This window comes from Heterodontus francisci, unplaced genomic scaffold (assembly GCF_036365525.1).
Source record: "Heterodontus francisci isolate sHetFra1 unplaced genomic scaffold, sHetFra1.hap1 HAP1_SCAFFOLD_550, whole genome shotgun sequence".
Classification (NCBI taxonomy): domain Eukaryota; kingdom Metazoa; phylum Chordata; class Chondrichthyes; order Heterodontiformes; family Heterodontidae; genus Heterodontus; species Heterodontus francisci.
In genome coordinates, this window is record NW_027140873.1 from 191,415 (window position 1) to 218,060 (window position 26,646).

The window sequence follows — 26,646 nt, forward strand, 5'->3', positions numbered from 1 at the left end:
ATCATCTTAAACACATCAATGAGATCATTATTTAATCTTCTATACTCAAGGCAATACAAGCCTAATCTATACAACCAGGCCTCATAATTTAACCCTCTAAACCCTGGTACAATGCTGGTGAATCTGTACTGCATCCTCTTTAAAACCAAATTATCCTTCCAGAGGTGAGGTGTCCAGATCAGAACACAGTCCTCCAGATGTGATTTAACCAGAGCTTCACACAACTGTAACATAACTTCCACCATTTCTGTTCCAGCCCCATTGAGGTAAAGACTTCAATTCCATCAGCATTTTCAATAATTTTTGGACGGTCCAATGGTTGCTAATCATTTCCATACCTATCCCTTTAAATCTCTCTGTTCCTCCACAATTCCCAGATTCTAACCATTTGGAAAATACCCTGATTTATCTTTGAGGTTAAAAATTATTGACCTCAAACTACCCCACATTTTACACCAGCTGCTGTAGTTTGATCCTCTCACTGAATCTATCAATGTCCCTGGGTTGTAACTGTGTGGAAACCTGAGTACACTGTGAGTCAGACAGGGCTGTTCTCTCTCCCCGGTCTTGTTTGTTTGCTGCATTGAACCCTCTGCTGAGTCTATTAGGAAGGATGTGAGCAGAAGAGGGGTGACAATCCCAGGCAGTGGAGGTACTCAGGTTAAAACCTCCCTGTGCATAGATGACATCGCCATCTTCTGCTCGGATCCGCTGTCTGTGCGCAGACTGATGAGCATCTGCGATCAGTTCGAACTGGCCTCAGGAGCCAAAGTTAACCACGTCAAGAGCGAGGCCATGTTCTTTGGGAACTGGGCTGACCGATCCTTTGTCCCCTTCAGCGTCAGGTCAGACTACCTGAAGTTGCTGATGAACTGGTTCGCAAAGGCCAGGACGTGCACCAAAACCTGGGAGGAGCGAGTAGCCGGGGTACAACACAAGCTGAGCATGTGGGAGCAGCGATCTCTCTCCATTGTGGGTAAGAACGTGGTCATCGGGTGCGAGGCGCTCACGTTGTTGCTATACGTGGCACAGGTCTGACCCATACCCCGCTAGCGGGAAAAATGTACCCAACGTCGCCCTCATCCTGATAACTACCTTTGTGTGCGGCTGCATCAAGTTGTGTGTTGAACTCCAGTACGCAAACTCCAAGTGTCACTATGTGCTGAGGTTCTATCTGTGCCCGGTGTTGCGAAGGATGGACCTGGTCACATTGCCGCAGAACGCTCCATCCAGTTGGACTGTGCCGAACCACCTATCTGTCGTGGAACAGTTTCTGCACAGAAACACTTTTGACCACCGGTCCATCAGGCAGTGGTCTGCACGGAATGTTCTCAAGGCCCTACGGGAAAAGGAGATGGTAGATTCTGTCGGATAGTTCCTTGAGCAGACCACCAAAGTCATTTGGCGGAATGCCTCATCACCAGAACTTTCAAACAAGCACCAAGATGTAGCTTGGCTGGTGGTGAGAAGAGCCCTCCCAGTCAGATCCTTCCTGCACGCCCGAAGTCTCACCCCCTCCGCACAATGACCTCGCAGTGGCTGTGGTGGGGAAGAGACGGTTGCCCACCTCCTTCTGGAATGTGTCTTTGCAAAGCAGGTGTGGAAAGAGGTTTTGTCGAGGTTCATCCCAAGCAGCTCTAACAGGAGTCTGTGCTCCACGGCTGTTCTCAGAGACGCACACCGAGATAAACATAAACTGCTGCTGGAGGACTATCAATTCGGTGAAAGAGGCCCTTTGGTCTGCCCGAAACTTGCTGGACTACCAGCGCCAAGAGTTGTCCACGACCAAATGGTGCAGACTGGCACATTCCAAGGTCCAGGACTACATGCTGAGGGACGTACTAAAGCTTGGGCAGCCGCAGCAAAGGCTCAATGGGGAAAGACCTCAGTGTAAGGTCCCCCCACCAAGCAGAACGGAGGGGCTGGATCCATGGAAAACCCCTTGAACTGTCTCGGGAAAATTTTCGTTTGCTGTAAAATGTATATGGCACGAGAAATGAAATGGAAGGGTTGTGAGCCAATTCATGATTGCATTGAAGGAAACTGACCTCCTTTGCACTGTCTGTAATTTTTGACTTGGTGCTGTTTGGAACTGTTTTGTCATGATTTTTTTTTACAGATTTTTATGAATAAAGTATATTTTGAGAATAAAATAAAAGAAACCTGAGTACACTGTGCACAGGGGAAATGGAATTTTTTTTCTCATACCAACAGAGTTTATGTTGCCCATTCAGCCTGTTCCACTCAATTCGGTTCAGGCTGGTTTGTACATTAACTCCATCTACACCTCTCCTTGGTTCCATATTCCTTAATATCCATTCAAACATAAATCTCTCAATCCAGTTTATTAAATTATCAATTGACATTTCAATGTAGCAACTGGGCCTGGGGTGTTGGGTAAACTGTCGGCAGGAGTTAAAGGGACAGTATTTGCCTGGAAAGTGGAGGTGACATTGTTCACACAGTATTCCAAATGTGGTCTCACCAAGCCCTTGTATAATTGCAGCAAGACATCCTTGCTCCTGTACTCAAATCCTCTCGCCAACATACTGTTTGCCTTCTGAAATGCCTGCTGCACCTGCATGCTTATTTTCAGCGACTGGTGCACAAGGACACCCAGGTCTCACTGCACCCTCCCATTTCCCAATCTATCGCCGTTCAGATAATAATCTGCCTTTATGTTGTTGCCAACAATGTGGATAACCTCACATTTATCTACATTATACTGCATCTGCCATGTATTTGCCCACTCAGTCAATCTGTTCAAATCACACTGGAGCTTCTCTGCATCCTCCTCACAGCTCACACTCCCCCAGCTTTGTGTCATCTGCAAACTTGGATATATTACATTTAATTCCCTCATCTATATCATTAATATATATTGTGAATATAGTTATGGATCTTGTGTTTGGAATCATGTTCGAGGAAATGTATATTTGTATGGTGCATTGGAGAGATGGTCGAAGACGGTGTCTCCTGTAACAATAGAAGAATTGGCTTTGCTATGAGACAGGATTGTTTAATTTCAATTAAGACAGGCTCAGGGTCACAATAATTGATAGACTTGTAGGCCTCACGATGGAAATGTAAGTAAAGGTGTTCGGAGACTATTCATGACTGGAATGTTGATGGGGATAGCAAACATTCCCCATTGTGGGAAAATGACATAGGCCATCAAGCTATCTTCAGAGATAATGTATGGGAGGTGCAGTCATAACTGATCAATCGAAAGCGATAAGGTGGAATGTAACCTTACATGGAATTAAGGAACCTTCGGTGGCAGCACAAATGGAAGGTTCTGAGAGACATCGGGGAGAAGTCTGCAGTCAACAGAACACCTCAAGAGAGAAGACTGCACTACAGCAGCTCAGGAAGCAAGAATCAAGGATGCTCTTCACTCTGCGTTAGAGAGTAAGTTGGGGAAACAGCGAGCATTTGTGTCTGCTGTCACCCTATATGATCCAGAATATACTGATTCCTCAGAGGTAGAGTGGGGTACATTCGGGGAGAAAGCCTCCAAGTACCACTCGGGTGAAGACTAGCGGGTCCAGGACCTCCCCACTCCACACACCCCCCCCCCTCCCACCCCCGCCGATCTTCCTGTTAATGTGGTGATGGAGACTCGTGTTTTAAATCAAGCGGGACAGCAGACTGGAACTAATTCCTGACCCCGGTTCCTGAGTCCCAATGATTTACAAACCTGCATCCATGAGTTACACATTATTAAAATGGGGACTCATTGGGAATTGAGAATTTCAGAACCTGAAAGTAGATTGTACATGAGGGAGAATGGACAGAAGGAAAAGAAATTACGATAGCCCACTGTAAAGGTGAGGACGGTGTGTGAGCAACCAGATTGGCGTGAAAAGAATTTCAACTTGAAACCTTCACTGGAGTTCATATCCAGCTCAGATCCTGTGTCGAGGGAAATTTAAAGAGAGAGTAACTCCTCTCTGTGTGATTCCCTTGTGTGTGTGCTCAGTGTTCTGTGTCACTGGAATTGTAGACTAATTAACCCTCTTTGGTCTAGTCTTGTATGTTGTTTGAAGATTGTTGGTTGTTTAATCTGTGTTCTGTATACACTTGGATCAAAGTTGATTTGAAGAGAAGGATGAGTTCAGTTCTGATGAAATGAAGGAGAATGGAATATGAGTTTGTGGTGTTCTGTCTCTTCAAGAATCTGACTGGAAGCACTGAATAACAGGCTGCAAAAACTTTGCTGGGTGATTTTCTTTTGGGACTAAGAATGTTGAAGGTTTCCTTTTGTTGTTTGTGGAATTAACTCTTTCTTTAGTTTTCTATTTACAGGCATTTGTAAAGGTACCTGAAAAAAGAAGACAAGTTTAATTTAATTTCCTCTTTTCCCTTTTAAATAAAAAGCACGTGCTTATTCTGTTCTGTTTTATTTAATCATTAGTTCTCAGTTATTAAAGTTGAAAAGACCCAGAGTGGCTGCAGTGTGTGTGAGAGGAAGCTTCCTAATTTGTGAATAAAAGACCCTTTTTCCAGTTTTTGTGTGTGTGTCATCTTCACTGTTCTGTGCAGAGAACTTAAACCTGTTTAACCTGTTTTGGTGGTCTTAAGTGGAAGTTGTTTGAAGTTGTCTGTTTAATGTGTGTCTGCATTTGTAATATTTAGTTTTTATCCCTGGGACACACAATCCTGCAATAGTAGAATTGTCACTTTGAGTTAAATATGAGAATTGTAAGCACAGTCTAAAGGGATGTGGAATTAATAAAGTAAACCTTTCTAAGTGATGAAATTGGAATTTCATTGGTTGCCACAGTGACATTCTAGTGACAATGATAAAACATGTGGGAATTTTTTTCTGGAGACTAAATCACACATGTAAGAGTGGGACAGTTTTAAGGTTTGATTGTGTAAATTGGAATTTGGGATGTTTGAGATGATTGTTCAGTCACCTGGGTTGGAATTAGTTCCGAAGAAGGGTCACTGACCCGAAACGTTAACTCTGCTTCTCTTTCCACAGATGCTGCCAGACCTGCTGAGTGAATCCAGCATTTCTTGTTTTTGTTTTGGAATTAGTCTTGGGTTTTTAAGAAAGCTAAGGAGTTTTGGAAACAATTGGGAGTTTAATTGAAAATGCTTTAACCCATTTGAGTGTGTGTACGTGACTTAATGGAACATATTTGCTCTTTTTTCAAAGAAAAGGAGGTGATCTAATGTGAGAACTTTTGTCCCGCCCCCTTTTCAAATTAGCAGTGACAGTTAACCCTTTCAGCTCGCAGCTTAGCTCACTACAAAACTTTTAGTTCATTGAAGATTTATATACAGTACATTAGGCATTATGACATTTTAAACTGATGAATTAACAAATACAATTAGACATGTTAATCCATTGGACTCCTGACCAGAGACAAATGGATTCTTTGTGCTTTTTTTAAAAACAGAAACAAGAACAATAAGGAATCCAGAAGTTTTGAAAATCTTTCAAGACAAAGTGCTTGAAAACAAGAGATGTGAAGGTCACCTCTAAACACCTGCAAACACTTTTATCTGATGGAAAAGCACCATTTAAAAGCACCAAGCCTGGGGATAATTATTTCTAAAATTGGAATTGATAACACAAATTGATGAGTTGTTATTCCAAGCACTCAGAAGGGAAGTTCACTTGAAGTTTAAGGAGATAAACAAAATTTTACTTCAAAACAAAATGGTAATGCCTGGGGCAACTACATGTCTGCCTGCCAGTATATTATTGTGAAGTAAGATGTTGTGTCAGTGGGAACTGCCGCGACAGTGAGATAATGATTAAGGGTCTGTTTGATTCTTCAGTTAAAAACGTTCTGGGTAATGGACATTAAAGTTTCTCCAGGGCGCAAAAATGAAATAGAATTGTAATTAATGAGAATTGGGAATAAAATCTGGTTGCTGCAAGATCTAAGCAAGGAATTTTGGGGACAAAAATTGACAGAATAAGAACTCAAACTGTTAAATTAATGTGCATAATTTCCAGGAAGTTCAGAACTTTCGAGTAAGAGTTAGGAGAGTGCAGTTATGAATTGTAAATTGATAGCTTTCTCTTGGAGATTTGTATCTTGCCTATGTTTTTTTTTAAGAGAACTGAATTTGACATTCTGGCCACTGCCCAACGCATTGGGACCATGCAGGGGGAGATGAGCAAGGTCTCGAAACACTTCCCTCACCCCCTCCCCTTTTTGATCTTTTGTTAAGATCACTGGCGAGTCAGGAATGTGTGACATGATATTGGGACACTGGTGGAAATGTGATGTGTTATGCACAAAGTAACTAACATGCAGATGCATGGTGAAATGCACTGAAGAATGGGTCTCAGACATGTTCACCAACTTAACAACAGTACAACACGGAATGGTTAATGTGGTCAGTCGAGTGAAACATGTTTTAAATTATCAAGACATTGATACATATTCCATAGTAACTGACTTTAAAACAATTAAGAATAGAATTAAACACACTGGAAATGGACAGAGGGAGCAAGATGAAAGTTCAGAGAGAGACAGTTGAAGGGCGAGGAATGATTCAAAAGATGGATATGATAAAGGGAGAGCTGGAGAATCTTTCAAGTCCATGCCTGATCTGTTACTTGAAACAAAAGTACTGAGAACAGGACAATCATTTAGAATTAACAAGCTTCAGCAAAAGAATAAAGAATTGATCTTGGGAATCTTGAATTACTGCAACAGTTGTTAAGGAATAGATAATAATGAGGAATCACATTGTTAGATACAAAAATCCACTTAATTATATCTCCCTAGTCAATGAAACCACCTGGGTTGCCCTGGACTTGTCGGGGTGTCTCCAGTCAGATGATGCCTTTGTTTGCCCAAATGATATTGTAGAAAACTCTGCTCCAGCATGTGGATTAACCTGGAACAAAGACCCCCTCAACTGTACAATGGAAATAGTGAGTGGAGAGAAGTTCCCCAATCACTCTGTCTACCAAGGTGAGGGAAGGTATTGTGTTGTTACTACCCACACAGAGTATACATATGACAGTTTAATGTGTCAAATAAATAAGGGAGAATATTGCTTTAGTCCCTCTCTCAGGGCTCAGATAGTAAACAAGGTCCGATTCAGTATAAGGAATCATCAGCAAATATATATCACTGTTAAAGATGATCTCAAGGAGCAGTTATATCAATATGACAGTAGATTTGTTTATGGCATTCCCCCTTTTCCTGAACATCTGACTGAGCTATTGCAAAGACTCAATACATCCAACAAACACTTTTATGTCCTGCAACAATAAAATGAGGAAATTGATAAGGAAATCCCTGAGATAGGGGATGACAGCCACTGGTGTGACATGGGGCTAAACATTGAAATACCCCCTTGGATCAGGATTATTTCCCATGTCTTTGTAATCGTTCAATAGGTGATAATTTGATTTTGGTGTGTGCGTTAAGACAAATCATGGGGATGATAAAGAAAATGAGAATTAGACAGGAGACCATGAAAGAATATGCCCCACTTAAGGGTAATGTATGAGGGATCAATGCCATCTGGTATTTTACCCTCACGGTGGGCACTGTAGGAACTAAGGGGTTAACTGCCATGTTTAATCTGTTGGATGAATCTGTGCGAGTTGTGGCCTGATACAATTCACATGAGGTGCTATGTTTTAAAGTAGAATAATTTGAAATGATATTGTGGTTATGTTCAGGAATAGTTATACTTTGTATATGTATCAATGTATTATATTAGAATTAAGTTCTGGACCTTGTGTTTAGAATCATGTTCTGTGAAATGTATATTTGTACGCTGTATTGGAGAGATGGTGGAAGACGGTTTAACTGTAACAACAATAACAGAAGTGACTTTGCTATGAGACAGGATGTTTTGATAAGTACCTTACTACATTTCAATTAAGACAGGCTCAGGGTCACAATAATTGATAGACTTGTAGGCCTCACGATGGAAATGTAAGTAAAGGTGTTCGGAGACTATTCATGACTGGAATGTTGATGGGGATAGCAAACATTCCCCATTGTGTGACAATGACTTAGGCCATCAAGTTATCTTCAGAGACAATGTATGAAAGGCGAGGTCATAACTGATCAATCAAAAGGGTGCAGGTGGAATGTAACCTAATATGGATGAAGGAACCGTCAGAGGATCAGGGTGCAGGTATGAATGAAAGGTGCTGAGAGACATCAGTACACAAAGATTTGAGAAGAGACCATCCTGCAGTCAACAGAACACCTCAAGAGAGAAGACTTCACCACAGCAGCTCAGGAAGCCAAACTGAGGGCACTCTGCTGTTTAACGACTGCCATTGGTTTAGAATTGCTTGCAAATCCTTGCTGTGCTCAATGAACTCACTATCTTGATTTAAGAATACCAGAGACAGTAACTTGTGGGTTAAAAGCGAGTCAACGTCCCACACAAAAATCATACAGAGGCCCCTCTAATGCTTCTGTTACCCTCCTGTAATATCAGGAAACTTTGCATCAAACACAGTGGCACAGTGGTTAGCACCGCTGCCTCACAGCTCTAGTGACCCGGGTTCAATTCTGGATACTGCCTGTGGAGTTTGCAAGTTCTCCCTGTGTTTGCGTGGGTTTCCTCCGGGTGCTCCGGTTTCCTCCCACATGCCAAAGACTTGCAGGTTGATAGGTAAATTGGCCATGAGCAATTGCCCCTAGTATAGGTACGTGGTAGGGAAATATAGGGGGATGTGGTAGGAATATGGGATTAGTGTAGGATTAGTATAAACGGATGGTTGATGGTCGGCACAGACTCGGTGGGCTGAAGGGCCTGTTTCAGTGCTGCATCTGTAAACTAAACACAAAGTAATTGTTGGCACTGTCAGTTTTCCATTAGGTGTCATTGTCCGTGGATTTATATTCGGAATGTGTTAGTGTCTGTCTCTATCATAAAACATAAAGAGACCAGGAGAGAGAGCGAAAGTTCACTCAGCAAGCGGGAAAAAGCAAGAGCAGAGCCGGGGCATAAAGTGACCGGGAGAGACCGCGAGAGTTCACTCGGAGAGCAGGGAACAGCGATAGTGAAGCCGTAGCATAAAAAGAGTGGGTGAGAGAGTGAGAGTTTGAAAACAATGTGACCAGTGACGTCACAGGAAAGCTGCCTTCTCCAGCTTCCAACCTCAGCCCTGCAACCTTGGACAGCCCGCTTCTACCTCCTTCCTAAAATCCACAAACAGGACTGTGCCGGCAGACACATTGTTTCAGCCTTTTCCTGCCCCACTGAATTTATTTCTTCCTATCTTGTCTCTATCTTTTCTCCCCTGGTCCAGTCTCTTCCCACCTTCATTCCATGACATTTCTGACACCCTATGTCATTTTGACAATTTCCAGTTTCCTGGACCCAACCGTCTCCTCTTCACTATGGACGTCCAATCTCTCTGCACCTCCATCGCCCACCGGTATGATTTGAGGGCACTCTGCTTCTTCCTTGAACAGAGGCCCAACCAGTCCCCATCCATCACCAACCTCTTCCGCCTGGCTGCACTTGTTCTCACATTGAACAACTTCTCCTTCAACTCTACTCACTCCCTTCAAGTAAAAGGTGTTGCTGTGAGTACCCACATGGGTCCTAGTTATGCCTGTCTTTTTGTGGGATATGTCGAACATTCCTTCTTCCAGTCCTACTCAGGCCCCCTCCCCCAACTCGTTTTCCGGTACATTGATGACTGTGTCGGTGCTGTTTCCTGCTCCCACCCTGAACTGGAAAACTTTATCAACTTTGCTTCTAATTTCCACCCTTCTCACCACCTTTACATGGTCCATCTCCAACCCTTCCCTTTCCTTCCTCGACTTCTCTGTCTCCATCTCTGAGGATAGGCTGTCCAGTAATATTCATTAAAAGCCCACTGACTCCCACAGCTCCCTGGACGAGGTAAGCATTCCATTCTCCCAGTTTCTCCGTATCCGACACCTCTAATGATGCAACCTTCCACGACAGCGCTTCTGATATGTCTTCCTTTTTCCTCAACCGAGGATTCCCCCCCCACACCCCCACTGTGGTTGACAGGGCCCTAAACCATGTCCAGCCCATTTCCCGCACCTCAACCCTCACCCCTTCCCTTCCCTCCCAGAACTGTGACAGGGTTCCTCTTGTCCTCACTTTCCACCCCATCTGCCTCCACATCCAAAGGATCATCCTCCGCCATTTCTGCTACATCCAGTGTGATGCCACTACCAAAGGCATCTTCCCCTCCTCTCTCCTGTCAGCATTCCAAAGGGATCATTCCCTCCACGACACCCTGGGCCACTCCTCCATTACCTCTGACACCTCATCCCCCTCGAACGACACCTTCCCCTGCAATCGCAGGAGGTGTAATACCTGCCCATTTATCTCCTCTCTCCTCATTATCCAAGGCCCCAAACACTCCTTTCAGGTGATGCAGCGATTTACTTGTACTTCTTTCAATGTAGTATACTGTATTCACTGCTCACAATGTGCTCTCCTCTACATTGGGGAGACCAAACGCAGACTGGGTGACCACTTTGCAGAACACCTCTGCTCAGTCCGCAAGAAGGACCCTGAGCTTCCGGTTGCTGGCCATTTCAACACACACCCCTGCTCTCATGCTCCCATCTCTGTCCTGGGATTGCTGCAGTGTTCCAGTGAACATCAACGCAAGCTCCAGGAACAGCATCTTATTTACCGATTAGGCACACTACAGACTGCCGGACTGAACATTGAGTTCAGTAATTTCAGAGCATGACGGGCCCCCTTTTTACTTTTATTTTTCGTTATTTTTTACTTTTTTTTCTTTTTTGAGTTTATTTTAATTTAGTTTTTTCAGTTTGTTTCTACTGTGCCTACACACTTTATTTTCATGTTTGTGCCTTTGGCTGTTCAGTTTTCAGTCAATTAACACCCTATCTGTACTAATGCTTTGTCTTTCTGCACATCATGAACATATTGTTTGCCTTTGCTGCATAACCTTCTGGTCAGCTATTCTGTGACCTTGTCCTATCAACACCTCTTTTGTTATCTCTTGCCCCACCCCCACTTTACTTGCTTAAAATCTTTCATATTTCTTATATCTGCCAGTTCTGATGAAAGGTCACTGACCTGAAATGTTAACTCTGCTTCTCTCTCCACAGATGCTGAGTATTTCCAGCATTTCTTGTTTTTATTTCAGATTTCCAGCATCTGCAGTATTTTGCTTTTATTCTCCTTAAACCTTATTCAATGCAGGAGACTTTTCTCTCTTGGTGTTCATCTGTCTTCAATGGTTTATGAAGCTGGTGAGAGCAGACAGGCGAAAGGTGTTCTCAGTCCTGGAGAAAACAGCCTTCTGAGTTCAAAATCCCTGTTGGAAGGTCAAATTCAAAAACTCAAATAGTCATGTGACCAAACTGGTCCGACCACATCTGTTTGTGTATTCGGCCATCTTAGAAACAGAGAGAATAGGAGCAGGAGCAGGCCATTCGGCCCTTTGGGCTTGCTCCGAAATTCAAAAAACATCATGGCTGATGGTCTAATTCAGTACCCCATTCCCACTTTCTCCCCATGTCCCTTGATCCCTTTGCCTTTAAGAGATATATCTATCTTCTTCTTGAATATATTTAATGACATGGTCTCCACTGCCTTCTGAGGTAGAGAATTCCACAGGTTCACCACCCTCTGAGTGAAGAAATTTCTCCTCCTCTCAGTTCTAAATGGCATACCTCAAAGGTGTAACCCAGACTGTGACCCCTGGTTATGGACTGCTCAGCCATTGGCTCATATTGTTTTCAAACTCTGGCGCGGCTGGACTCTCGGAAGGCAAGTGATCTATGCCGCGATCGTCGGGCTAAATTTATCGGCTCCTTGCTCCGATGTTCTTCCCACAGCTCCACTTCTGTCTGCTGCTCTGCTGGAAGGTAAGGGGAGCGGGGAACACTGAGTGGGGAACACTGGGCGGGGAGCTGGGAACACTGGGTGGAGAGTGGGCAACACTGAGTTGGGAACACTGAGCAGGAAGTGGGGAACGCTGAGTGGGGAGTAGGGAACACTGAGCAAGAAGTGGGGAACACTGAACAGGGAGTGGGAACACTGAGCAGGGAACACTGAGTGGGGAACACTGAGTGGGGAACACTGAGCGGGGAGTGGGGAATGCTGAGTCGGGAACACTGGGCGGGGAGTGGGGAACACTGAATGGGGACAGGGGAACGATGAGTGGGGAGTGGGGAACACTGAGTGGGGAGTGGGGAACGCTGAGCAGGGAACACTGAGTGGGGAGTGGGGAACACTGAGTGGGGCGTGGGGAGCGGGGAGTAAATTTTGTCCATAATTTTGTATTGTCACACGTGTGTGTGCGACATTGTCCATAGCAACACCCTTTATTTGGAGGAGGTGTGTGGAGGTGAAGGAGAAGTTGTTCAATGTGAGAACAAATTCAGTCAGATTGAAGAGGCTGGTGGTGGATGGGGACTGGTTGGGCCTTAGTTCATGGAAGAAGTTGAGAGCCCTCAGACCGTCTTAGTGCCAGATGGAGGTGCAGAGACATTGCATGTCCATGGTGAAAATGAGACAGTTAGCTGCAGGAAACTGTAAAAGGTTAAGTTGACAGAGTCACAGATGTCCATTAAAGGAGACTGGACACTGGGACGATAAATAGACTTGAGTGGACAGTGAACTTTACTCAGTACCAGACCCCTGCTGGACCGCACCCACCCCCTCAAAACTTACACCCCACTTATACTCACTTACCCCTTTTTCTTTCTGTCTCTTCTTGTGTGTATGTGTTTGTGCGTGTGTGTGTGTGTGTGCGCGAGAGTACTGGATGGGATTTTTGGAGCGAGTTTTACTCTGTACATAACATGTGCTGTACCTATACTGGGATTATTTTATGGAACAGTGTAGAGGGAGTTCTACTCTGTACCTAATCTGTGCTGTACCTATACTGGGATTATTTTATGGAACAGTGCAGAGGGAGTTCTACTCTGTACCTAATTTGTGCTGTACCTATACTGGGAGTATTTTATGGGACAGTGCAGAGGGAGTTCTACTCTGTACCTAATTTGTGCTGTACCTATACTGGGATTATTTTATGGGACAGTGTAGAGGGAGTTCTACTCTGTACCTAATCTGTGCTGTACCTATACTGGGATTATTTTATGGAACAGTGTAAAGGGAGTTCTACTCTGTACCTAATCTGTGCTGTACCTATACTGGGATTATTTTATGGAACAGTGCAGAGGGAGTTCTACTCTGTACCTAATTTGTGCTGTACCTATACAGGGAGTATTTTATGGGACAGTGCAGAGGGAGTTCTACTCTGTACCTAATTTGTGCTGTACCTATACTGGGATTATTTTATGGGACAGTGTAGAGGGAGTTCTACTCTGTACCTAATCTGTGCTGCACCTATACTGGGATTATTTTATGGGACAGTGTAGAGGGAGCTCTACTCTGTACCTAATTTGTGCTGTACCTATACTGGGATTATTTTATGGAACAGTGTAGAGGGAGTTCTACTCTGTACCTAATCTGTGCTGTACCTATACTGGGATTATTTTATGGGACAGTGTAGAGGGAGCTCTACTCTGTACCGAATTTGTGCTGTACCTATACTGGGATTATTTTATGGGACAGTGTAGAGGGAGTTCTACTCTGTACCTAATCTGTGCTGTACCTATACTGGGATTATTTTATGGGACAGTGTAGAGGGAGCTCTACTCTGTACCTAATCTGTGCTGTACCGATACTGGAATTATTTTATGGGACAGTGGAGAGGGAGCTCGACTCTGTGCCTAATCTGTGCTGTACCTATACTGGGATTATTTTATGGGACAGTGGAGAGGGAGCTCGACTCTGTACCTAATCTGTGCTGTACCTATACTGGGAGTATTTTATGGGACAGTGTAGAGGGAGCTCTATTCTGTATCTAATCTGTGCTGTACCTATACTGGGATTATTTTATGGAACAGTGCAGAGGGAGTTCTACTCTGTACCTAATCTGTGCTGTACCTATACTGGGATTATTGTATGGGACAGTGTAGAGGGAGCTCTACTCTGTACCTAATCTGTGCTGTACCTATACTGGGATTATTTTATGGGACAGTGTAGAGGGAGCTCTACTCTGTACCTAATCTGTGCTGTACCTATACTGGGATTATTTTATGGGACAGTGTAGAGGGAGCTCTACTCTGTACCTAATCTGTGCTGTACCTATACTGGGATTATTTTATGGAACAGTGTAGAGGGAGTTCTACTCTGTACCTAATCTGTGCTGTACCTATACTGGGATTATTTTATGGAACAGTGTAGAGGGAGTTCTACTCTGTACCTAATCTGTGCTGTACCTATACTGGGATTATTTTATGGAACAGTGCAGAGGGAGTTCTACTCCGTACCTAATCTGTGCTGTACCTATACTGGGATTATTTTATGGAACAGTGTAGAGGGAGTTCTACTCCGTACCTAATCTGTGCTGTACCTATACTGGGATTATTTTATGGAACAGTGTAGAGGGAGTTCTACTCCGTACCTAATCTGTGCTGTACCTATACTGGGATTTTTTTATGGAACAGTGTAGAGGGAGTTCTACTCTGTACCTAATCTGTGCTGTACCTATACTGGGATTATTTTATGGGACAGGGTAGAGGGAGTTCTACTCTGTACCTAATCTGTGCTGTACCTATACTGGGATTATTTTATGGGACAATGTAGAGGGAGCTCTACTCTGTACCTAATCTGTGCTGTACCTATACTGGGATTATTTTATGGGACAGGGTAGAGGGAGTTCTACTCTGTACCTAATCTGTGCTGTACCTATACTGGGATTATTTTATGGGACAGTGGAGAGGGAGCTCGACTCTGTACCTAATCTGTGCTGTACCTATACTGGGATTATTTTATGGGACAGTGTAGAGGGAGTTCTACTCTGTACCGAATCTGTGCTGTACCTATACTGGGATTATTTTATGGGACAGTGTAGAGGGAGCTCTACTCCGTACCTAATCTGTGCTGTACCTATACTGGGATTATTTTATGGGACAGTGTAGAGGGAGTTCTACTCTGTACCTAATCTGTGCTGTACCTATACTGGGATTATTTTATGGGACAGTGTAGAGGGAGCTCTACTCTGTACCGAATCTGTGCTGTACCTATACTGGGATTATTTTATGGGACAGTGTAGAGGGAGTTCTACTCTGTACCTAGTCTGTGCTGTACCTATACTGGGATTATTTTATGGGACAGTGTAGAGGGATTTCTCTCTGTGCCTAATCTGTGCTGTACCTATACTGGGATTATTTTATGGGACAGTGTAGAGGGAGCTCTACTCTGTACCTAGTCTGTGCTGTACCTATACTGGGATTATTTTATGGGACAGTGTAGAGAGAGCTCTACTCTGTACCTAATCTGTGCTCTACCTATACTGGGATTATTTTATGGAACAGTGCAGAGGGAGCTTTCCGCGAACTAAGCAGTACTGCACATGCATTGGAAGTATTTGAAGGCACGTTTTAGAAAACCCTTTTCTCTTTCTAACCTATGCTGTAGTTGCTCTGAGTTCAACAAAGAATCAAACAGTCACATCACAGGAAAGCTGTAAGGTGGTTTGTTGGTGAGTTACTGATGTGAAATCTCAGTTTGTACACTGCTGTTAGGGTGCACCAGTTAGTAGCTGGAAATTAGAGGAAAGTAAAATAAAAATAAATAATTTTTAAGTAACTCCCTGATAATTTAGTTAAGATATGCAAGCAAAAGGGAAGTAAGAAGCAGGTAAGTCTACTGTTTTCTTTTATTTTAAGTGGTACATTTTATTGCATTACCAAGATTTTAAATTCATCAAAGCAAGTGCTGGTGAGGAGAGGCATTAATTCAACAATTCATTGAGAAAATAATTTATTCATTAGTAAATGAAAACACAATAAGGATGGCCGGGAAGGTGATGTTTCACAGCTGCAGTATGTGTGAGCTCATGGACTCCAATGTGATCCACAGCAACCACGTTCACAGTAAATGTCTGTGGTTCGAGGAGCTTTGGCTCAGGTAGATGAGCTGGAGACTGAGCTATGGACACTGCGATGTATCAGGGAGGGGATAGTTACTGGAACACTTTGTTCCAGAAGGCAATCACACCCTATAGGATAGAGTCTGCTGAATTGTTCAGTGGTCAGGGACAGGGGAGGTGTGACTGTGAGTGAGGCAGGTAAGGGGATCGAGAAGGCAGAAGAGGAGGAGCCTCAGACCTTACAATTGTCCAACAGGTTTGAGGTTCTTTCAGCTTGTATGGATGAGAGCGAGGGCTGCAGGGTGGATGAGCAAACTGACCATGGCACCAAGGTACAGGAAACCATTCAAGATGAACACAGTAAATAGAAATACAATGGTAGTAGGGGACAGTATAGTCAGGGGGGTAGACACAGTTCTCTGCCGCCAACAGCGAGAGTCCAGAAGGCTGTGTTGCCTGCATGGTGCCAGGGATCGAGATATCTGTTCAGTGATGGAGAGGAACTTGCAGTGTGAGGGGGAGGATCAGTTGTCGTGGTCCACGTGGATACCAATGACATAGATAGGACTAGGAAGGAGGTTCTACATAGGGAGTATTAACATATAGGGTATAAATTGAAAAGCAGAACCTCAAAGATAATAGTCTCTGGATTATTACCTCAGCCACAAGCAAATTGGAGCAGGGTAAATAACATTAGAGAGTTAAATGCACGGCTCAAAGATTGGTGTGGGAGAAATGGGTTTCAGTTCATGGGGCAGTGACACCAGTGCTGGGAAAGTAGGATCTGTACCTTTGGGAACGTCTTTACCTGAACCATGCTGGACCAGTGTTCTGGTGAGTCATATAACTGGGGCAAAAGAGAGGGCTTGAAACTAAATAGAGGGGGTGAGGGATCAAGTGAGGGAAGATTTGATAAATGAAAGAGAGATGACAAGGCAAGAGAGCAAACTAGCAATAAGTGAGTTGATAATCTGGGTGTGGCAGAAAGGGACAGAGTGTACTAACTTTAGAGTGCGGCAGCAGATACGGCTAGAGTTTGTGAAAATAATAAGACAAAATTAAAGGCATTCTATCTGAATGCACATTGCAGTCGCAAAAAAGTAGATGAATTGATGGCACAAATGGACGGAAACAGCTATGATCTAATTGCCATTACAGAGATGTGGCTGCAGGGTGACCAACACTGGAAACTGAATGTTCAAGGGTATTCAACATTTAGGAAGGAGAGGAAAAAAGGAAAAGGAGGTGGGGTAGTGCTGCTAATAAAGGATGAGATCAGTACATTAAGTGAGAGAGGATCTTAGAACGGAAGATCGAGATGTAGAATCAATTTGGGTGGAACTAGGTAACAGCAAAGGGCAGCAAACATTAGTAGGAGTTGTTTATAGGCCACTAAACAGTCATGGTAATATAGGGCACGGTACGAAAAATTAAATCAGGGGTGCATGTAGCAGGGGTAATACAGTAATCATGGGGAACTTCAACTTACATATAGACTGGGTAAACTTAATTAGCACGAATGCTATGAGTGAATTCCTGGAATGTATGAATGGTTTTCTAGAACCGTACGCTGAGTAACCAACTAGAGAACGGGCTATTTTAGATCTAGTATTGTGCAATGAGAAAGGATGAATTATTGTAGAGACAGTGGATGCATTGGTGGTCATCTTCCAAAAATCTATAGATTCTGGAGCAGTTCTTGCAGATTGGAAGGCAGAAAATGTGACCCCACTATTTAAGCAAGGAGGAGGAGGGAAAATGGGGATCTACAGACCTGTTACCCTGATATCAGTAGGAGGGAAAAGGCTAGAATTTACTCGAAGGGATGTGATAAATGGACACTTAGAAAATTGTGATGGATTGGGCAGAGTCAACATGGATTTATGAAAGAGAAATCATGTTTGACAAACCTGTTAGAGCTTTTGACAATGTAACGAGCAGAATAGATAAGAGAGAACCAGTGGATCTGGTGTATTTGGATTTTCAGAAGACTTTCGATAAGGTCTCACACAGGAGGATAGTAAGTAAAATTAGAGTGCATGAGATTGGGGGTAATATATGGGCATGGGTTGAGAATTGGTTAACAGACAGAAAACAGTGAGTAAGAATAAACAGGTCATTGTCAGCTTGGCAGGTCGTGACTCGTGGGGTACCTCAAGGATCAGTACTTCATCCACAGCTATTCACAATCAATATCAAGGATTTGGATAAAAGCAAAATACTGCAGATGCTGGAAATCTGAAATAAAAACAGAAAGTGCTGGAAATACTCAGCAGTTCTGGCAGCATCTGTGGAGAGAGAAGCAGAGTTAACGTTTCAGTTCTGTGACCTTTCATCAGAATTGGAAAAGGTTAGGAAAGATTAGGTTTTAAGCAAGTGAAGGGGGAGACGGTGTTGTTGGTGGGGAAGAGAAAAAAATAAACGGTATGTGATAGGGCAGAGGGCAAGAGAGATTAAATAACAAAGACGTCTTGGGACAAAGGCAAAGAAAGTGTTAATGCTTGTGATGAACAACAATCCAGAGAGAGTGTTAATGGCAGAGTAATGAACAGCTCTGTCCAAAAGCACCACATGAAAAACAGACACATGGTTAAAAAATAAAATAACACAAAATGAGAAAAATATAACAAAGGCCAGTCATGCTCTGAAATTGTTGAACTCAGTGTTGAGTCCGGAAGGCTGTAGAGTGCCCAATCTAAAGATGAGGTGCTGCTCCCCGAGCTTGTGTTGATGTTCACTGGAACACTGCAGCAGGTCAAGGACAGAAATGTAGGCTTGAGAGCAGGGTGGTGAGTTGAAATGGTAAGAAACTGGAAGCTTGGGGTCATACTTTCGGACTGAGCAGAGGTGTTCCTCAAAGCAGTCACTCAATCTACGTTTGCTGTCTCCAATGTAGAGGCGACCACATTATGAGCAGTGAATACAGTGGATAAAATTGAAAGCTGTACAAATAAATCACTACTTCACCTGGAAGGAGTCTTTGGGGCCTTGGATGGTGAGGAGAGAAGATTAAACGGGCAGGTATTACACTTCCTGTGATTTCATTGGAAGGTGCCGTGGGAAGTGAATAAGGTGTCGGGGGTGATGGAGAAGTGGATCAGGGTGTCGCGGAGGGAATGAACCCTTTGGAATGCTGGCAGAGGAATGGAAGGGAAGATGTGTTTTGTGGTGACATCATGCTGGAGGTGACAGAAATGGCGGAGGATGATCCTCTGGATGTGGAGGCTGGTGGTGTCGAAAGTGAAGACAAGGGGAACTCTGTCACAGTTCTGGGAGGGAGGGGAAGTGGTGAGGACAGAAGTGCGGGAAATGGGTCGGACACGGTTGAGGGCCCTGTCAACCAAAGTGGGGGGGAATCCTTGGTTGAGGAAAAAGGAAGACAGATCAGAATTGCTGTTGTGGAAGGTTGTATCGGAGATGGAGAAACTGGGAGAATGGGATGGATTCCTTACAGGAGACAGAGTGTGAGGAAGTGTATTCGAGGTAGCTGTGGGAGTCAGTGGGCCTATAATAAATATTAGCTGACAGCCTTTTCCCAGAGCAGGAGACATCGACGTCGAGGAAGGGAAGGGAAGTGTCGGGGATAGACCATGTAAAGGTGAGAGAAGAGTGGAAATTGGAAGCAAAGTCGATGAAGTTTTCCAGTTCGGGTTGGAGCAGGAAGCAGCACTGATACAGTCATCAATGTACCAGAAAAAGAGGTGAGAGAGGGGCACTGAGTAGGACTGGAACAAAGAATGTTCGACATATCGACATATCCCACAAAAAGACAGGCATAACTAGGACCCATGCGAGTATCCATAGCAACACCATTTATTTGGAGGAAGTGAGTGGAGTTGAAGGAGAAGTTGTTCAATGTGAGAACAAGTTCAGTCAGGTGGAGGAGGGTGGTGGTGGATGGGGACTGGTTGAGCCTCTGTTCAAGCAGGAAGTGAGAGTCCTCAGACCGTCCTGGTGGGGGATTGAGGTTTTGAGGTATTAGATGCCGATGGTGAAAAGGAGACAGTTTGTTTAACCAGCTGCCCGTTCTTCATCTTGTGATTTTGGACAGAGCTGCTCATTACTCCACCATGAACATTCTCTCCAGAATAATACTTTGTCTTTCACCACAACCATTAACACTCTCTTTACCTTTGTCCCATGACATCTTTGTTATTTAATCTTTCCTGCCTTCTGCCCTATCACACAGTTTCCCTTTTGTTTTCTTCCCCATCACACCACACCCTTCACTTTCTTAAATCCTAAAACTTTTCTAACCTTTGCCAGTTCTGATGAAAGGTCACAGACCTGAAACATTAATTCTCTTTCTCTCTCCACATATGCTGCCTGACCTGCTGAGTATTTCCATCACTTTCTGTTTTTATATCAAGGATTTGGATGTGGGGACCAAATGTAATATTTCCAAATTTGCTCATGACACAAACATATTGAGAACATGATTAAGAAGTTTGCAAATGAACAAAAAATTGGCCTTTTTTTTTGATAGTGAGGAGGATAGCTGTAAACTGCAGGAAGATATCAATGGACTGGTCAGGTGGGTAGAAAAGTGATAAATGAATTCAATCCAGAGAAGTAATGCATTTGGGATGGCAAACAAGGCAAGGGAATAGAATTCTGAGAAATGTAGAGGAACAAAGGGACATCAGACACCTTATCCACTGATAGGAGATAGTTTCTATTTCTTTTGTAAAATATGTTAAGGACCTATGGATTATTTATTATTTGAATTATGGACACTGATTCATCTGGAAACTTGAAGAGGTTGTTGAATTTCATGTAATTTTCAAAAGAGATCACCAGAAGTTTCCTGGATTTGGCTGGTAAACAAGTCTTACTGGAAGGCACCTGTCGATGGACAATCACCTAGCAGGGGTTGTTTCTGACTTGGGGAGATCTTTACAAAGAAGTGACAGGCTAAGATTTATAGATATCAAGAGGCTTAACATCTGGAAGGTTTCAGTTTCAGTTTGAACCATTACAACAGACAGTTGCTTTTTGTCTACCAGAGGAACAGCTCAACTCTCCCTCTCTCTCTTGAAAACAATTCCTGCAACTAGTCTGTCAGATTCCTATTTCCTTCTGCATTTGAAGAAACCCTTCATGTTTGAAGAACCTTTCACACTGACTGTGTGGGTTCTGAAACCTTGTCGCTGCATTCCTGCTATAAGACCCATTTGTAGCCTCTGTACCTGCATCTCTTGGAAAGCCTACCCAAACTGATCTTCAACATTGCTTGGAAAGAACAGTTCTCGGAAGATCCTAGTGACACTCGCCTATAATCAGAACAAAGGACATTGTTCCATAGCTTCTTTTCAGCATATGTGTTTTTTTTCCTTCTGTCATCTTTGTAACAGCTGTAAAGAGAAATGTATTTTATTTTCCCCATTAACCAGTGTGTATATATATGTATATGTGTGTGTGTGTGTGTGTGTGTGTGAGGGACTAAGATAAATAAAGGACATTAACATTTGAATTTATGTGTTGTATGTTTTACTTCATTATTGGTTGAGACTTGGTTTATAAGAAACTGATAATTCTGTTGTTTATTAAATAAACTTTGTTGGTGTGTTTTATTCTGAGAAAGATAGAGTGTATGATTGACTACATCAGTAAATGGGAAAATTTTAATATTTGTTGTGACCTGTGGAGAAGTGGGATTAGAATAAACAGTGCACTCCTCCTGCCTTGTCTGTAGTATATAATTGAGGACTCTTGTCGGGATAAACCCAACACCAAAGATGTTCAATTGTAAGTGGGGTAATAATAATTGAAAAGGAAAAATAAACAAACCAGGTTTCTTGTGTAATAAAGTCTGTACCACCGGAATGTCTTTCACAGTTGCTGTGACGTTTCTGGGGAAGGAGGATGTATCCTTGAGTGTAATAAAAACCAGAAATGCTGGAAATACTCAACAGGTCTGGCAGCATCTGTGGAGAGAGAAGTAGAGTTAACTTTTCAGGTCAGCGACCCTTCTTCAGAACCTGAAATGTTCACTCTGCTTCTTTCACCACAGATGCTGCCAGACCTGCAGAGTATTTCCAGCATTTCTTGTTTTTATTTCAGATTTCCAGCATCTGCAGTAGTTTGCTTTTGTATTATTGTATCCTTGAGTGATTTGAGGTATTAAGGTTAGTCGAATAGCATTGGCAGCCAAATTGGGGTGAGAGTTAAAACCAGATTTTGATGAAGAAAGATCTGACTCCAGCTCAGGACACAGTGGAAAGCTGTTTAAACTGAAACAAGCCTCCCTATGTTTAAAAACTGGAACTGAGACAACAAGGTGGTCTTTACTCTAGTTAAGATTTTAATGAGGAAAGATCTGACTCCAGCTCAGGACCCAGTGGAAAGCTGTTTAAACTGAAACAAGCCTCCCTATGTTTGAGGAATAGGACATAGAGGCATTTTTCATTTCTTTTGAAAAGATAGCCAAACAGATGAGGTGGCCAAAGGAAAGCTGGACACTGCCTAAGCAAAACAGGCTGGTCGGCAGAAGCTCATGAAGTTTATGCAATGCTTTTTGAAGAGGCTTCTGCAGATTACGAGATGGCAAAAAGGCTATTCCCACTGTGTATGAGTTAGTCACTGAAGCTCACCGACAGAAATTTCAGAACCTCCGGAGATTGTCTGGGAAAACTTATAAACAATTTGAGAGGGTAAAATAAATTAATTTTGATCGTTGGATACAGGAACTAAAGATGGAAGCCATGCATGAGAACCTTAGGGAACTAATTCCACTGGAAGAATTGAAAAGTTCCCTCCCTCCATTGGTACAAACCCATGTAGAGAACCAGAAGGTTTCAACGGCCAGACAGGCAGCAGAAATTGCTGATGATTATGAGCTTGTGTATAATCTCAAACCCTTTATTCGTCATCCCATAAACCCGAGAAGGATAGAAGGTGAGAGAGTGAAAGGAAAGCATGTAGCCAGGAACAACAAGGGACAGCTGGGAACACCCTGGAATCTCCTCCTCAGGCCAGAAAGGAAGGTGCTGAGGGTGGATGTGAGGTCCGTAAGCCCAAGTGTTACCATTGTCACAAAGTGGGACATCTTGGAGCAGAATGCTGGAAGTTGTGAGCTGAACCGATGGGACACACAAAACCAATGTAGACAAAGGAGACGTGATCGACAGTAGAGCAGATCAGGCTGTAGCTCTGACAGAAGCTGTAAAGCCAAATAATAAAACCAATGTGAGTGCAGGGGTTGAGAATAAGATACCTGAGAGTTATGTGGAATTCTTGTCGAAAGGAAAAGTCACGCCTTATCCCTCAGGTAAAGCAGGCAAACCTATAGTTATATTTAGGGATACACGAGCCGCCCAAAATCTTTTGCTGGGTAAAGGAATAACATTTCTACCAGAGAGCACACTGAATGATAAAGTTTTAGTGAATGGTATTGATGGGGATTATATACCTGTACCTTTGTATCGGGTTCACCTAGAGTGTGACCGAGGCTGGAACGTTTCATTGGGTGGGAGGCCCCATTCACCACCTGAAAAGTCAGTGGTGAGCCCACCTCTGTGGGTCTGAGGAGCCAGACTGGGATTTTTCGCTAGCCAGGCCTTTAATTGCTCTTGGGTGGGCCTTCTACCTCCTTGAGGCCGAATGGAGCTGCCGACCAATCAGCAGGCTGGCAGCTCTTAGTCCCAGCATCACCACTGGGAGCGATGGCCAGTGCTGGGACTACACCCAGCCACTGGAAGCAAGAGGAAGGATGGCCCCAGAATTAAGAGAAGTTTTTGTAGCCTTGCCGAGGATAATTGCTTGGGCCTCAGCGAGGCAAGGGGGGTTTAACGCGGGGGTGGGGGAATGTTGTGCATTGGAGGTGATTGGGGCTTCGAAGACAGCCCTCCTTGGGCCCCATCAGGAGGCTCCCCACCAGCCCGCAAGAAGGCCGCCTGGTTTCACTTAAGTGCCAGTTACTTGGCCAGTTAAGGGCTTTGATTGGCCTGGGGCAGAGGGACATTTCTGGATGCCGCCACCCAAAGTAAAATTGCAGCAGCAACAAGAGGAGGTCAGGAATGGTCCCCCTCCTCCCACTTAATTTTACACCACTACCCTCTTCGCCCCACCCCTGCAAACAGCCGCTTGTTTGGTAAGTGTAAAGTCTGGCCCTAATGTCTGGAATGGTAACTGTAGGAGTTGTCCATAGTTTGCTGGTAGAGGAAGTTGACCTAATCCTGGTAAATGATTTGGCTGGAGTGAAAGTAATGGCTTCTCCAGTAGTCACAGAAAACCCAAGGGAAGTTAAAGAGACAGAACAGTTACAGGAAAGGTACCAGGAATTTTTCCTTCATGTGTCGTAACCTGAACAATGGTTAAACAAGTTCCATTGTCAGAGGTAAAATTGGCACCACCGACAGATAGTCGAATATCTGAAACTTTCTTTGCTGATTTGGATAATCCAAAGGAAATGTTTTATAATTCTTCTCTGATCACAGGTCAGCAAGCTGATCCAGAGTTAAATAAAGTGGCACAATCAGCTCGAACAGAAGCTGAGACAAAAGGGGTTCCAGAAAGCTATTATATTAAAGATGGAATTCTGATGAGGAAGTGGAGACCTCGTCACAGACCTGTAGATGAAGAATGGATGGTAGTTCACCAGATAGTGGTACTGCCTAAGTATCACTGGGAAATATTATGGTTAACAAATGAAATTCCTATAGTGGGAGATGTAGAGATCCAGAAGACCAAATCACATATAAATCACCATTTATACTGGCCAGGTATTTCCAAGGACGTGGTGCAGTTTTGTAAAACGTGCCATATGTGCCAGATTGTGGGAAAGCTGCAACCTGCCATAAAACCGGAGCCTCTAACTCCTGTAGCAGTTATTGGGAACCATTTAGTAGGGTGTTGGTAGACTGTGTAGGACCTTCACCGAAAACAAAAGCATGACACCAATATATACTCACTATCATGGATTTGGTTACTTGGTTCCCAGAGGCCATTCCATTGAGAACAGTTTTTGCTAAGGTAGTGGTAGAGAAGTTAACCCAGTTCTTCACTAGATATGGATTATAGATTGAGATTCAGTCGGATTAAGGTTCCAATTTTATGTCTAAATGTTTTCAGGAAGTTATGAGTAATTTGGGTGTAATACAGTTAGTCTTCAGCATACCACCCACAGACACAGGGAGCTTTAGAAAGGTACCATAAGACCTTCAAAATGATGATTAGGACATACTGTCATGAATATCATGATTGGGATAAAGGGGTAGAATTTCTTTTGTTTGCCACGAGAGATTTACCTAATGAGTCTACAGGCTTTTTGAATTAGTTTATGGACATGAGATAAGAGATCCTCTAAAACTAATGAAAGGAAAGGTTTTTAGAACAGAAGGATGAATCTTCTATACTAGATTATGTATCTGTGTTCTAGGCCTGGCTCACGAGAGCTTGAAAAGTAACTCAGAAACAGCTTAAAGCTTCCCAAACAACGATGAAAAAATGGGCAGATAAGCATGCTAAGACTGGAACCTTTCAACCAAGGGATGAAGTATTAGTATTACAACCCTTACAAGGTGAACCATTGAAAGCATTGTTCACTGGTCCATAGACAGTGGTCAAGAGAATTGGTAAGGTAAATTTATTTGATTGACTCCCCAGATCACTGGAAAAAGAATTGACTGTGTCACATTAATATGTTGAAACAATATTATCACAGGGAGGAGGATAAGCAAGCACAGGTATGTCAGGTAGTAGAGACAGTGAAGGATGAAAGGGTTAGTGAGGATGAGGCAGAAGGAGGGCTAGACAATTCTGCAATTGAACTTCCTACCATCCAGTTAGCCATTACCGAATTGCAAAGGAGATTGGACACTATGCTTTCATATTTAGATGCAGAACAATGAGAAGCTCTAACAAGGCTACTCACAGCATTTAAAAGAGTCCATACAGATAAGCCAGGATGTACAACCTTAGTCACACATGATGTGGATGTTAGGGAATCTGTTCCTATAAAATAGCATTCTTACTGCTTAAGTCCAGAGAAACAGGCCCAAGTAAAAGCAGAAAACCAATGTATGAAGGAGAACTACCTAATAGAACCCAATCAAAGCAACTGGAGTTCACCAGTAGTATTAGCGCCTAAACCTGATGGTTCAACTGGACTTTGCAAAGACTGCAGAAAAGTTAATGCAATAACAAGGACAGGCTCCTACCCAATCCCTCGCTTGGAAGACTGTATTGACAGAATTGGCAGTGCCATGTATCTTAAAAAAATAAATTTGTTAAAGTTCCTTTAACACTCCCAGGCTAAAGAAAAATCAGCTTTGATCACACCATATGATTTTTTTCCTGTACCAAGTGATACCATACAGGCTAGGGGCTGCTCCAGCAACATCTCAGTGACTAGTGAACCCAGTGGTAGCCAGTGTTCCTAACTGTGCAGTTTAACTTGATGATGTGCTGGTCTACAGTGACTCTTGGAAGAAACATTTGCAACAACTGGGGGGTTCTGTTTAGAGGTTTGCAATCAACTGATTGGATGATAAACTTGTTCGAAAAAAATAAAAATCAGAATGCCAGACTATTCCAATTGAGTTTATTATTACAGCCCTATCACTTAACGATTATTCACAATGTGGACAAAAATAATGTTATTGTAGATGCTTTATCATGAATCCAGCTTTGTTTTAGTTATTTGAGTGCAAAGATGGTAAAAAAACAAAATTGTATTAACTGCAAGGAAAGACTGAATGGGGATGAGTGTGAAAATGTATTTTAAA